Consider the following 12,686-nt stretch of genomic DNA (forward strand, 5'->3'; position numbering starts at 1 on the left):
GATAAACATTTCATTTAACACAGGGAGGTTGAGATTTGGGAGCCTGGCTCCCTTCTGGATGGAGTGACAATGGAAACAGCCAGTACTCATGCCAGGGAACATCATAAGATTTATTTGGTGTCAATAAAAGAAAGAAATGTTTTGACAAAACCAGAATATTTTACTTGGGTTAATTTTTTTTTTTAATAATTCTTTATTAGATGATAGAAAATTAAAATGTGAAGTCAAATATTGTTGTGTCCCCTCAAAAAGTTGGCATGGGTTCTTTAGCACGGTCAGAATCTTTCTTCTAGCTTTCCTCCAAAAAGAAGCAGTGCCAAAATCAGTTTGATGTTATGAAGGGTTTTAGTGTTGATGGAAGCACCTAACTGATAGTCAGGGTATATATGGCTATCTCTGCTTCTAACATTACAAAAAAACTGACCTCCAGGTGCTCGTCTCTACGGCTTTCAACTCAATTTGCAAAGTTCATGCTTTGCTTTAGGTTTACAGTACCACGAAGCAACATAAAGTTCAGGGACGATTGGATTAGGTTTTGACAAATATGAGAAAAACATTGAGATGTAATATTAAAGCGGAAGGAGCTCCAGGAAAGAGCAACTGGAGGTCTGTTTTGTGAACATACTGAATATGTGGCCACAGCTGCAGCATATTCAGACTGTATAAAGTCTCTAACAAAAGACATTATGTAAACTTTTTATTTGAATAGGAAAAAGAGTATTTGACCTGCATTCTTTTCTCATTAAGTATATTTTTCTGTGCGCATTCTGTTGGGTTGTTTTTTTTTTTTAATGCTAATGAAGAATTAAATTGTTACATCTTCAGACTAATGACTCTCATCAAGATTATTTTAACAATTCTTTCCCAGCCTTTCCAAGTCCTGTTTCATGCTTAGGAAACAGAGAATTTTAGCTTCCATGTCTGCCTTTGGTATTTCTACCAAGTGTAGATTTGTGACATGTGCTGCCATGTCCCAGGGTACATAAAGCTTCACTTTGGTGTCCTTGACATCTTTGGTCCTTTTTGTGGCTATCTCATAATTCATGCAAGTGATGCCATACAACTGTAAGTTTTTCATGAGGTCATAAAACTGATTTATAGAGGTTTTCCCATAATCTCCAAGCAAATTAAGGAAGGTTGATGGAGCTATGCAACTCACTGTTGCCTCAACAATGGTCTCATTCAGAAATGACACTGAACAAGATTGAGGTATTAAGATATCAAGAATGTCCTTAAGAAGCCTTGTCTGTAAAAAAAAAAAGTGATGCCTACAAGAAGGGCTGTTTCTTCTCTACACTTAGTTGATTTTACTCATGGCATCTACCTTAAGATTAGCCAGATAGTTTCTTCCTTCACTTTCTACTTCCAGTTAGAAAAGTCTGATTAATCCATTGCAGATCAGCACTTACAAAAATAATTTGAGGTTAATCTCCTTTCCCTTCTGAAATATTTGAGCTTTTAGATTATCCTTTTTACAAAGAGTGTTTTATTTTGCTTTTCAGCTTTTAAAATAATTTTACAATAAGTGAAATATTCCAATAAGGGAAAGTTCTAATTCCAAAAATTCCAAAAAAGGAAAAGATATTTATAAATACATACACATATTTGCACACACACACACACAGACACACATATATCTAGATATATATATCTAAAAATATAAACATATATATCAAACTATATATCGGTGTATCTAAAACTGTGGGGGTTTTACATATATAGATATTAAACTATTTTAAATGCACATATATAAAAACTAGACACAAACCTCAAACTCTACTTCCGAACTGTTAAAAGTGGACATTTCAGAATTGTGGGAACTTTATTCTTCCATCTTGATTTCTGAAGCCATTTGTGAAGCGCTTGCATTTTGACAGAACTATATAGTCCAAGAAAATGAGCTTTCACTAAACTGCCTCCAAGTTCAATATATGCCCTGTGTCAAACTCAGAGAGAGCTTCCAACCTCTGTGGCTGGGGCTGAGTGCCAATTACACTGCACCCAATGGCCTATAACTGTCTTTTTTGCTTCTGTGAATATTGCTTTTCTAGTTAAAATCTTCGGGACAGCTTGAAAAGTATTTGCTACTATTGCTCTGGAGTTAAAAGTTACCTTGAAAACGTTTCTCCATGGTAGTAATCGAGGTGATTCTTCCATCACTTCTCAAAAATGGCAGTATATCATTCCTATCTTTCCTCCTCAAACTCTGCCCAGCAGGTTTCTGAAGACCTTTTTAAGGTGGGTGTTATCCTTTTTATTTTCTTCTTATTTGAATATTTCATCTTGAACTTCACAGGGAGATGACTATCTCCCAAGTGCGTGAAACCAGCCAGGAGTGTTTTATACGCACATTCTAAAGCATTTGATGCAATCTGCACTGTGATTATACATAAATAAGTACAGAAAATCTTTTTTAAATTACCTTTGTATTGGAATGAGTGGGCTTTTACCAAAGACGTCATAGAAACTGAGAGTTCTAAAGTTCAGAAATTCAAGCCCTTTAAAGCATATTTGAAGAAAAACCTAGGAAACATACACATTATTAGTTTTATTATTAGAGTGAAGAAATAATTGTTAGAATGATTTCCCAAGTGATTTAAAAGTGCTAATAGAAGTACTGAGCCATATTCTGACCACACAGTTTTGTAAATTGGAAGTAACTTAATGATATGAGTCCATTAAAAGGGAGATGGCATCAACCTTGCCATATTCAGGCACAGTACAAAGAGATGTAAGTACTTAAATAAAAGACAGACACATTACAGAACTACAGTTCAAGGCAATACTGTCTTATGGCCAGTGTATTGCAACAGGCTGTAAAAGAAAGTAATGAAATCATTAGATGCTGTAGATTAGATACTGCCTTGCATTCTATTTTCTGTTTACATGATAATAAACCCTTATTAATATCATCATCCTTGTTATTGTTCTAGTATTGTGAATTCTTGTAGTCTTCTCATTATTTTCTTTAAAGCCTCAGATGCTGGAATCAGGTGATCATCAAGTAAGTTTCCAATTTCTTTTTTTTTTTTTTAATGTAAATGTAACATCCTAGCTTTCCTAGTTGAGGAAAGAAGTTCAAAAGCACATTTTGAGTGCAACTCAAATTATCTAATTTTATGTAAGTACATCAGATGAGTCAAAGCACAAAATTTATAAAATCCAGGCAGTGTGTGAAGCACAGAAGCTGCCCTAAAGGTCCCAGCATTTAAATTAAACTAACTCCGTTTTCGCCAGTGCCAGTAATTACAATAAGCCTGGCATTTCTTGTTACCCTGTGAAATTACCTGCAAGGCCTTTTCATATTGTTTCCGTGCTGTTGTTTTCATGCTCAGCAGAGCATTAAGAGTCAATGATGGGCAGCTCTTGTGTTGGACCGTGAATCGTGGGGCATTTTGCTTTGGACTCTATAGAAAATCCTCAAGGTGTTTATTGACAAATGCTTCCTACAGGCTGCTGTAATAGAGAATTCTCCTCTCTGCCCGCTCCCCAGTTCCTACAAGGCCAATCTGCTCCACATCTAGGCACGCTGTTGCAAAAAAAATATTTTTTTCAGCACCGTCTGTAATGTGCCTTCAACAGGAGCTATGGATCAAGCGTGCTCCAGACCAAAGGCACTCAGTCCTCCAGCTTGGAGCTGTGCGCTGCCATTTCCCCTCCATTTGTTTCTATGGAGCTGACTGTGTGTGCGGTCATCCATAAGGGTGCTGAGATACCCTGGAGAGGGAAGGAATAGCTGTAGCTATTTTTCATTATTATATACTTCACTTCGTAATAAATGAGATCCATAGCATGTGAACACCGCTCTTGTAGATCATCATATCAGCAAGCACAAGGAACCTTATGTGCCACAAAGCTAAATAAAATAAAGTCAGTAATCCTGAGAAAAATAGGCTGAGGGGAGACGGCTGAGTGTTCAGGACTGCACAGTGCATCCTCTCAGCCTGAGAATGACCTCAGGACTTGCTGCAACTAGAGAATGGGTAGTTTTAAAGCTAAAACCATGGTCTACATGCCTGTCTCATCTCTATCCATATACGATGCAGAAATATACAGAATTGCATTTCCATTGTCTTGCAGGTGTCTTTGGGATAACAGGGACCAGCAAACAACTTGTGACCCAAAAGAGAAATAGCAGCAGTAGCAACAGGACTCTCCTCCAATGCTCGTGATGATGGTGAGTGTTGAGTGTCTCCATAAAGCAGAGCAGATCAGATGTGGAATTTTAAGACTAAGTTAATGACAAATCTAGTTTTGCAAAAACCCCATGGTCTTGCAGATAGGGAAGGTATCTGTCTGCAGTGCAACACAGCAGAGCTGGATGGTCCTGCTGAGAGTCCAAAGTGAATTTCTAACCTGTTAACCTTTTGACCAATAACCCAAAGATGTGAGCTATTGAATACCTAGTCAGTGCTAAGAAAATTATGGGTATCTATTTCCTGAACAGCAGTTATAATTCATGGGAGGAACTTTTATTTCCATAGGCCAGTGATGTTTTGGTTCCTTCTGCCTTTGCAAAATGATTAATTTATTGGGAGGCATAAGGAACAGGTCCTAAAGCTGGGTTTGGCGTAGACAAGTGTTAGCAGGAGGCTCCAAAATACCAAAACTTAGTTCTGAAAACCCACATTCAGATCACAAAAAGAAGGAAAGGATAGATAGAGAATAAAACGTAGCTCTTTTCTGGAGGAGAGGACTCTACCTTACAGTTTATTTGGCATCATAACATTTGTAAAATCACAAACAAAAATTTACACTTACACAGTTTTCCCGCTGTTTCAAAACAAAGTGGTTTTCTTCACTGTTTGCCTTGGGTGTGAGTTGAGAGAATTCTGGTTTGGTTAAACTTTCTGCCTCTCAGATAAAAAACAGCAGCAATTTTCTGCTTGAATTTCTCTGTGACTAAGTCCATTGATCATCCTTTCTCTCTGTGAGTGAGGAGTGTGTTTTCTCTTTAATAACTACTATCCTTCTCCCTGAATATTTTTTTCTCTCCCCTTCACTTGTTTGTGTTGTGTTGGTCAGTCCACTGCACTATTCCTCTGAGAGACAGAGAGAGCGCAAAATTGAAGTTATTTTATGCTTGGTCTCCCTCGGTCCCAATTTTCAAATCTTCATGTCAATTTTCACACATCAGTGTCATATGGCGAATGCTATGGAAATTTCAGTGGGGTCCTTGGGAGACAATTTATACATGACCCCCATTCCCTCCCCCAACCAGGCTGCAGACCCTGCCTTTACAAAGAATAAGTGGATTTATAATTAATGTGGATTTTAAAATATAAGTACATTAAGAAATTTTCCCATTTGTTTGCCTCTGTTGCAGTATGAGTTCAAAGGAATACAAGCTCTCTCCCTTTCTCCCTTCCCACCCTAATAAATTGGCTCAAGTTAAGTTAATAAAAATTACATCATGTTGAAGTAAAAGATCAACTCATTAAAGTTAATACTTCACTTTTTTTCCCTAAAAGTTATGCTCATGAAGGTTTATCAATCAACTAATTTGGTAATCACCAGCTAGCAAATGCACTCATTGCCACCTACTTACATGAGCAAGGTTAGGAGGAAATGGAACATGGATGGGTAATTACATCTTCTTTTAAACTAATGAATGTGCATGGTCTTAAGAGTCCTTGGTGAGTAAAATTCTAGGAAGAGATACAAAAGCTCAGCTGACACCAGCAGAGAATTTCAATGCTTGACCTTAAAATGGGCCTGACATCAGAAAGGGGTGCACATCCCTGCTGCATTTTACAGCGTTAGTTATCCTCTGTGGGACAGAAAGGGATGACAAGTTTTTCAGGTTATATCTCAAAACATCTTAAAACTTAAGTCATTCATGAGGAGACCTAAATTGCACCCAATCCCCACTCTTTAGATTTTACTTAAAGATGGTACCGAGGCATCACATGCACCTGATTCTCTGTGTCACCCATGACCAGCACCTAAAGAAAGATTTTCTAACATTATCAGCCATGAAGTTTTGGATTGTTTACTTTAGCTTGTTCTTTTTTTCCTTGACAAACCAGCAAATAGTAACAGGGAAAACCTAGTGCCTGACTTTGAAAGAACTCTGTCTTCCCTCCCATTCTTTGTGGACACTCAGCACCTCTTTCAGGTTCCCTGCTCTACCAAAAAGAATTTTTTATCCTTCAGTCCCTTATATATCATTCACCTCATCTTTGTCTGATTTTTTTCAGTTTTGGAAAACTGTCTTAGGAATTGCAGTGCTGGTAGAATTGTTGAGGGAGTTTTTCTTCTGAAAATCTCTGGGGATCAGATTTGGGCTTTGCAATGCAACATCTCATCCAGCAGATGTAGAAATCAGAATCACATCATCCTCTGATGTTTAAGTTGCTTCAAAGCCAACTGCAATGTGTACAACAACACATTGAAACCCTCCACCAAGCCGCCTTCCCTGGTGATTTTGTGAGCAACCTCTGGATGAGATAGCTTTATTGGAATTGTTGTTCTTCTATGCGGCCAAAGGGAAGTGAACTGGATGAACATTCTGCTGTGCCACACAGACCAGCCAATGCACTCCACGTGTGTGCAGGTAAGAACGCACTGTAGTTTGAAGTACCATGACTCTCAGAAGGGCTGTAGAAAATATATATTTTTGGCACGCTGCCATTTTGCTGCTGGCTGCAATCTTATCACCTCTCCCAGTCTAGGTCAGGGGAACCCCCAAAGAACAATTGAAGAGGAGAAAAAGAGCATCCTTTAGGTCCTGGGGCTGCCCCATCCCCTAAGGTGCTGTTGTCTCTGGAGGCACTACTCAGGCAGAATCAGAGAGCTGATGGTCTCTGCAGGGATGGTCTTATGTAAAGCTGAAAGTTGTAGGAAACGTTCACTGTAAACCATGTGAAGACCTCAGTTTTTTGCCTTGCTGGAGAAATCAATCTTGGAACAGCGACCAAGATTGTCCCAGTTTTTCCAGGACATGCCCATAGCACTCTTTAACAAGTCTTATGGTGGTGGATGAGGCACAAACTCTGGGACAACTTTGCACCACACGGTCACAAGACCACGAGTTGAGAGCTGCAAACCTGTTGTTACCAGCTCCACTGAAAACAGAACTGCCTGTATCTAGGGTTAAATGAGGCATTTTCACTGCTGGAACAGCCTGCCTTACGCTGATGTAGCTGGCAGAAGGATAGAGGCCTCAGCTATATTGTATATATTCCTGTAAAGACAGGGGTAATCCACCAAATCCAGGCACTGTAGCACATAACTCAGAGAGTGGGCACGTGCCTCTGCGTGTGTGCATGCACCTGGGTATGTGAGAGACAGAGAGATGAGATATATGGGGAAATACATGAGAGATGAGACTGGAGAGATAATTTCCAGAAAATACAGCAACCATCAGAAACTCTGTCTTTCCAGCTGGAGGGTTTTGCAGTGCTGGTACTTCCCTCCTAACTTGACAGCTCCACTCTTAGCCCAGCTCATAGCTGCTCCCTATAAATTTAATTAGAATGGGGGTAGGGGAGGAACAAGCCTGCACGGCACTTGGCACAGTGCTGAAAATAACCAGCTTTAATACCTTTGACATTGAAGCACCTGCTAAGGGCACAGACTGCTGTACAGCTGACCGACCCTGCTCTGGTGACAGGATGTGTCACTTTGCTTGTCCTCACAACATGCAGCCCACCCCATAACCCAGGGGATTGCATGCATGGCTCTGGGGCCAGGCATCTCCCTGAGCACCACAAGGCAGAACTGCACACTCGGGGAGCAGGGAGGGACGCTGAGCACCCCCGACCATGTGAAAAGGGAGCTGCTCAAGCACTGCAGTGGCAGTGTGCCTCGTGTATTTCATTTTTCTCTCTCTGATGTAGTGGGCTGTTTTCTGTGTTTGCAGCTAAGTGCTGCACTGCAGCCAGACGTGAACATTTCTGTTGGCCCAGCTGGCCCCTTGTTTCAATGCTGTTCTCAGGGCTCTCCCTGGGTAGAGTGGGGAAGTAAACAGATTGGAACTTTGCCCACACATATATATTTAATTGTGGGCTGATTTTATGCTAGGGAAATATAATAGACCCATCACTTCAGGCAGACAACTCCCAGCTGAGGCAACAGGTTAGAGATTTTCCCCACTTCTGGTGCTTCCTGAGATGTAGCAGCTCTTATGGATGTAGGGACTCCTTGTCAGAGATTGAACCTTTTATACTGTCTCTGATAAGCTCTAGGCAGTGTGGAAGCAAATTAGGGATGTGAGGGATATTTGACCTCTTTCCTATGCATGCTGCAGGGATCTGGTTGTGTTTGTGGCTTTGGGTCATGTTTGGAGACATCCCAGCTGAGAAGAGAAAGTGCCTGAGCTCCTTTCACAGAGTCCAGCAGTGACACAGTGTTGGGATGCAAATGAAACCCGGACCACATCTGACACTTCTGCCACCATTAAATGGCACTGATGCTGCTGTTAGAAACACTTCTCAAAAGCGTAATTTGATTTTTTTGTTTTTTAATTGTGTTTGAATCTAACCCAATTTTAATTCAAATCAAGTTAACCAAATTCAAATCAAGATCAGATTGAATTCCCCTTGAAATCTGAGGGTATTTTCACATCCTCCAGGGAAGGACTCAGTGGACCTGAACTTAATTTGAGGAAAAAAAGACTACGAGTGTCTTGAAATCATCTTCACAGAATCATGGAATACTTTGGGTTGGAAGGGACACTTAAGGTCATCTAGTCCAAGAGCAGACAGACAGTGAGCAGAGGGACATCTCCAACTAGACTAGGTTGCTCAAAGCCTCTTCAGATCAGACCTTGAACATTCATCATCCTCTTTCTTTTCAGAGTCCCTCTGCCATGCCCCACTCTGCCTAGCTGTATTCTCTGTTCCAAAGCCTTGGAAGCAGCTGCATTTGCTCAGACCTGAGGATGAAGCAGCACAGGCAGCCTCTGAGCAGGGCACCACGCCAGGCAGAGGGGTGCACGCAGCCTTTGCATGCACTGTGCAAGACCTTAGAGGGCAAGACAAAATCCATTTTAAATATGCAATTGAGTTGTGCAATTTTCAGCCTATTCAGGCTTAGCAAATGCCTTCAAGGGATCAGACTACCAAGCACCACAAGTACAGTTGTGACTATGCAACATTCTGTAATGCAACAGCTCTGATGTGAAGTTATTACTGGAGGCACCGTGTTGATACCTGTGTTAAGCCTCTGAGCATTGCCCAGTGTGAACTATGTGTTTCCACAAGACTGAGCAGACCCAGACAGAGCTGATTGCTCTTGCAGTTAATAAAAAGCACTGCACTTTCTCTCTTGACAATCCCGACACCTGAGTGCTTCCTACGTATGACAGTTAGCACATTCTGGTTGCTCAGTGGCCTGTGAGAAATGAGCCTCTTCTCAATTTAGTTCCTATCATCAGACAAGCAGTACACACAATAAAAAACACACCTTGACAGTCAGCCCCCAAAGTAGCCCTGGGGACTGCAGGTCCGAACTTCCCTTTCTCTCATACGCAAAGCCATAAACCAGACGGAATTTATCGGGCTGGGCTCTGCTATTTCCTTCAGGTAAATCAAGGTAACTCCACCAAGGTCAAAGGAGTCACTCTGGTCAGTGCAGAGTAGCCTGGAGGAGGGGAACCTCTGCTGACCCCACCACGTTTCTTTTCTAGATGGAGCTTGTCAAGCCCTCCTGACTTGCATTGGTGGCCATAGTCTGCCACAAGGTCTCAATCAGAACAAGGTAAAAGCACTGCCTCCACCCATTCGCTGAGCATTTGGCCCAGGAACCAACCTTTCCACAGCAAGGAGCACCAGGATGGGTTTGATGTCCTTTTTTTCCCGGAGAGTGAGGAAGGTGCAGGGCAGGGGGGCTGGAAGACTGGACCGGAATGGGTGGATGGTGGCTGTTGTGACAGCCTCTGCTCCAGCCAAGCCCAGCTCATCAGGTCATGTCAAATGGAGCTAATATAAATGTCAGTGTGCTGCTTTCAGTTGTGAAATCTCTGTTTGTTGTACTGCAGTTCATTTTCCGTCTTCCAGCCCTATGGATGCTATCAGCTGACATGTCTGGCTGGTATCCTCTGCCAAAAATATATGCGCTCTCAACATTTCTCAGGAGTTGGGTTTTTTCCCCCCTCCCTGTGACATGCTGATGTCGAATTTCTTCCTGGCTCTGTGATACACAAGACTGTCCACACCTACCAGATAATGAGTTTAACATTTCAAGGACAGAAGCTCTCAGTCTCAGTGAGACACAGGGTGGATGTGCAGGCCTGATTTGGGGTAGGTGCCAAAGGTGGCAGGGGGGCTCTTTTAAGCTTTTTTAGCTTGTTCTCTTTTAAGATAATCCAATCCAACAGAAACAGATGTGTATAGCTCAGAGTAGCATCGGTATTCTTGTTACGATTAAATACTATGTTGTTATTAACAGTAACTTAAAGCCCTCTCCCATTGTTCCTTGCTTTTAGAAGAAATTCAATGATCTTTTTGCCGGTCAAGCTGGATCTGGAATCTATTGTTCTGCCTTTCCTCAGGTTTGTCCCACCCTGGCCCTCCACTGATACAGTTATCAGGTCCACTCCACTTTCTCCTCCACATCTGAGTTATCTGCCTCCTCTCTCCTGGTGATGCCCTCTCTTTTCTTCTCTTCCATACCCTGGTCCTCATCTCTCATATTTTCTTCCAAAGGCATTTTTTACTTCTGCCTCAACTTTCCCCTTTTCCTCTTTGTTTACAGTAGTGTTCTGGCTCTCACTTATTTTTCTAAAGAGAAAGATGAATCAGGTTGTTTTTTGCTTCTTTCTCCCTTTGCCATCAGTCACAAACATTTTTCTTCTTTTCTTACCCTTATAACCCAGAAGTTTAATTTCATCTCTTGATCTTTAGTTTCTGCTCTCATTCCATTTCTCATGCTACTGAACCTTTCACTCTTCTGTGTTCTCCAGCTCTCATTAATACAATGCTCTATTCCATTTGAAAACATTTCTCTCTGCGTCTGTTTGCCTCTCTGGAAACCCTGCCCCCTTTCCTATCTAGGATTATTCAAAGTGATTTCTCCACCTTCTATGTACATCCCACTGAAATTGCTCTCAACAAACCCTTTCTGTATTTCTCAGGCAAAACTTGACAGCAATTTGCCAGCCGCAGCCTCTTGACCATTAGCAATTTTTGGCATTATTGCTTACTTTTTGAAATCTGTTCTTCTGAGCACCCAGGTCTCAGTCTTTTATCGATGCTGCTCTGGTGGACTGCAGGCTCTTCATCATCTCCCCACCCTCCAATTTCATGTTAGCTTCACAAATATAAATCCTTATTCTCTTCCATTCTGCTCCCATACCTTTCTCTTGGCAAACTTGTCTGCATATCCAAGCTCAAGCATCACATCAAAAAGTCTACTCTGGACTTGTTTCTTCTTGTCCAAAACTGACATTTCATGCAGTGCCTTTGACTTTTACTCACTTACGGTGAGCTGTCATCTTAAGCTGACCATGAATTTCCAGCTTCTTCCTCACAACATCTTGCCCCTTTGCATCTCTCTTTTTTTTTTCTATCATGACCTGGAGCTCATATTTGTTACTAAGGCTTCAAACATAAGGAATTTTTTCAACTGGCTCACCTCCCTCTAATTTATTACCTAAAGAATATCTATATCTTTCTGAGTTTTAGTTTCAAGAAACAGAAAAGATGCTGAATTTTCTGGTGCTCCACACAACTGAAACTCTTACAGAGGTTTAGAATTACTTGGATTTTATCTGTGGAAACATTCTTTATTTTTCTGGACAAATTGAATCACATGTACATTTTTCCAAATTACTCTGTAAATGTAATTTCTCCAGCTTATCAGTGTGACCAATGTGTTGCTGTTTTGGCTTCCTTCTTGTAAAGGAAGATATTTCTCCATGAGAGTTCTTCTGTTTCAACAAGTGCAAGCTATTCTTTACTTTGAAGACACTCTTCTGCCTCACTCTTTAGCTTGGTCTGATGAAACACTGCTGGTCACAGTCAGGAGAAGGTCAGAGGGGCATCCAAGGAGCCAGAATCCTTTCCACCCTCCCAGGCAGGCTGGCTAGAACAGACACACTGTTTCCCTATGACAGCAAGAAGTAAGTCTGCAAAGCTCCTCTTCCCTGGATGCAGCTGCATTTTATGCTGGTGCATGTTCTCCTGCTATGTTCTCCTTTTGCCAGTTCCTCTTCCCCTGGTTTTGTTTCAACATTTCCTGGGATAAGAGCAATATTTTATATTTTTACAGCACCAAGCACAGCAGCTCCCTAACCTCAGCGAGGAGGACTGTGAGATGCCTCGTGCAATGCCGGTAATCAATAATATAAATTAGAAAATGGTTATGAGATGGCAGTAGGGGAGCAGAATGGTACAAGAATCAGAAAGACTGTTCCAAACTATGTTTGAGACACCCATGCTTTGACCTTGATAACTGGTGGATCAAATAGGAGTTGGACTTGGACGATCCTTTTGGGTCCCTTCCCACTAAGGATATTCTATGATTCTGTAGTTGTTACATTAATATTTGCAGAAATGTAGGGTCACCAAGACCAGAATCAGTTCCTCTGGCCAGTGAGTGACAGCAGTGCTTTTATTTTGGCAGGCCAGCATCATTCCAGCTATCAGCACAGGGGAAAAACATGCACACACACAGCACTCTCCTGCCCGTGGCAGCCAGAGCACCCTTCAGACATCCCACCTCACCTGCTGACACAATCCTTC

General features: G+C 41.5%; 1 long non-coding RNA gene across 1 annotated transcript in view; it reads left to right on the top strand.

Annotated features, from left to right (window-relative positions):
* The window catches only part of LOC116450651, a 50,233-nt gene that overhangs the window by 12,749 nt on the left and 24,798 nt on the right, over positions 1–12,686 (top strand). The window contains exons 3-5 of the long non-coding RNA XR_004242879.1: positions 2,052–2,238; positions 4,081–4,177; positions 6,201–6,556. This is a non-coding gene — a long non-coding RNA (uncharacterized LOC116450651). The remainder of the gene's footprint in view (positions 1–2,051; positions 2,239–4,080; positions 4,178–6,200; positions 6,557–12,686) is intronic.

The sequence above is a fragment of the Corvus moneduloides genome, chromosome 13 (genome assembly GCF_009650955.1).
Source record: "Corvus moneduloides isolate bCorMon1 chromosome 13, bCorMon1.pri, whole genome shotgun sequence".
Taxonomy (NCBI): Eukaryota; Metazoa; Chordata; class Aves; order Passeriformes; family Corvidae; genus Corvus; species Corvus moneduloides.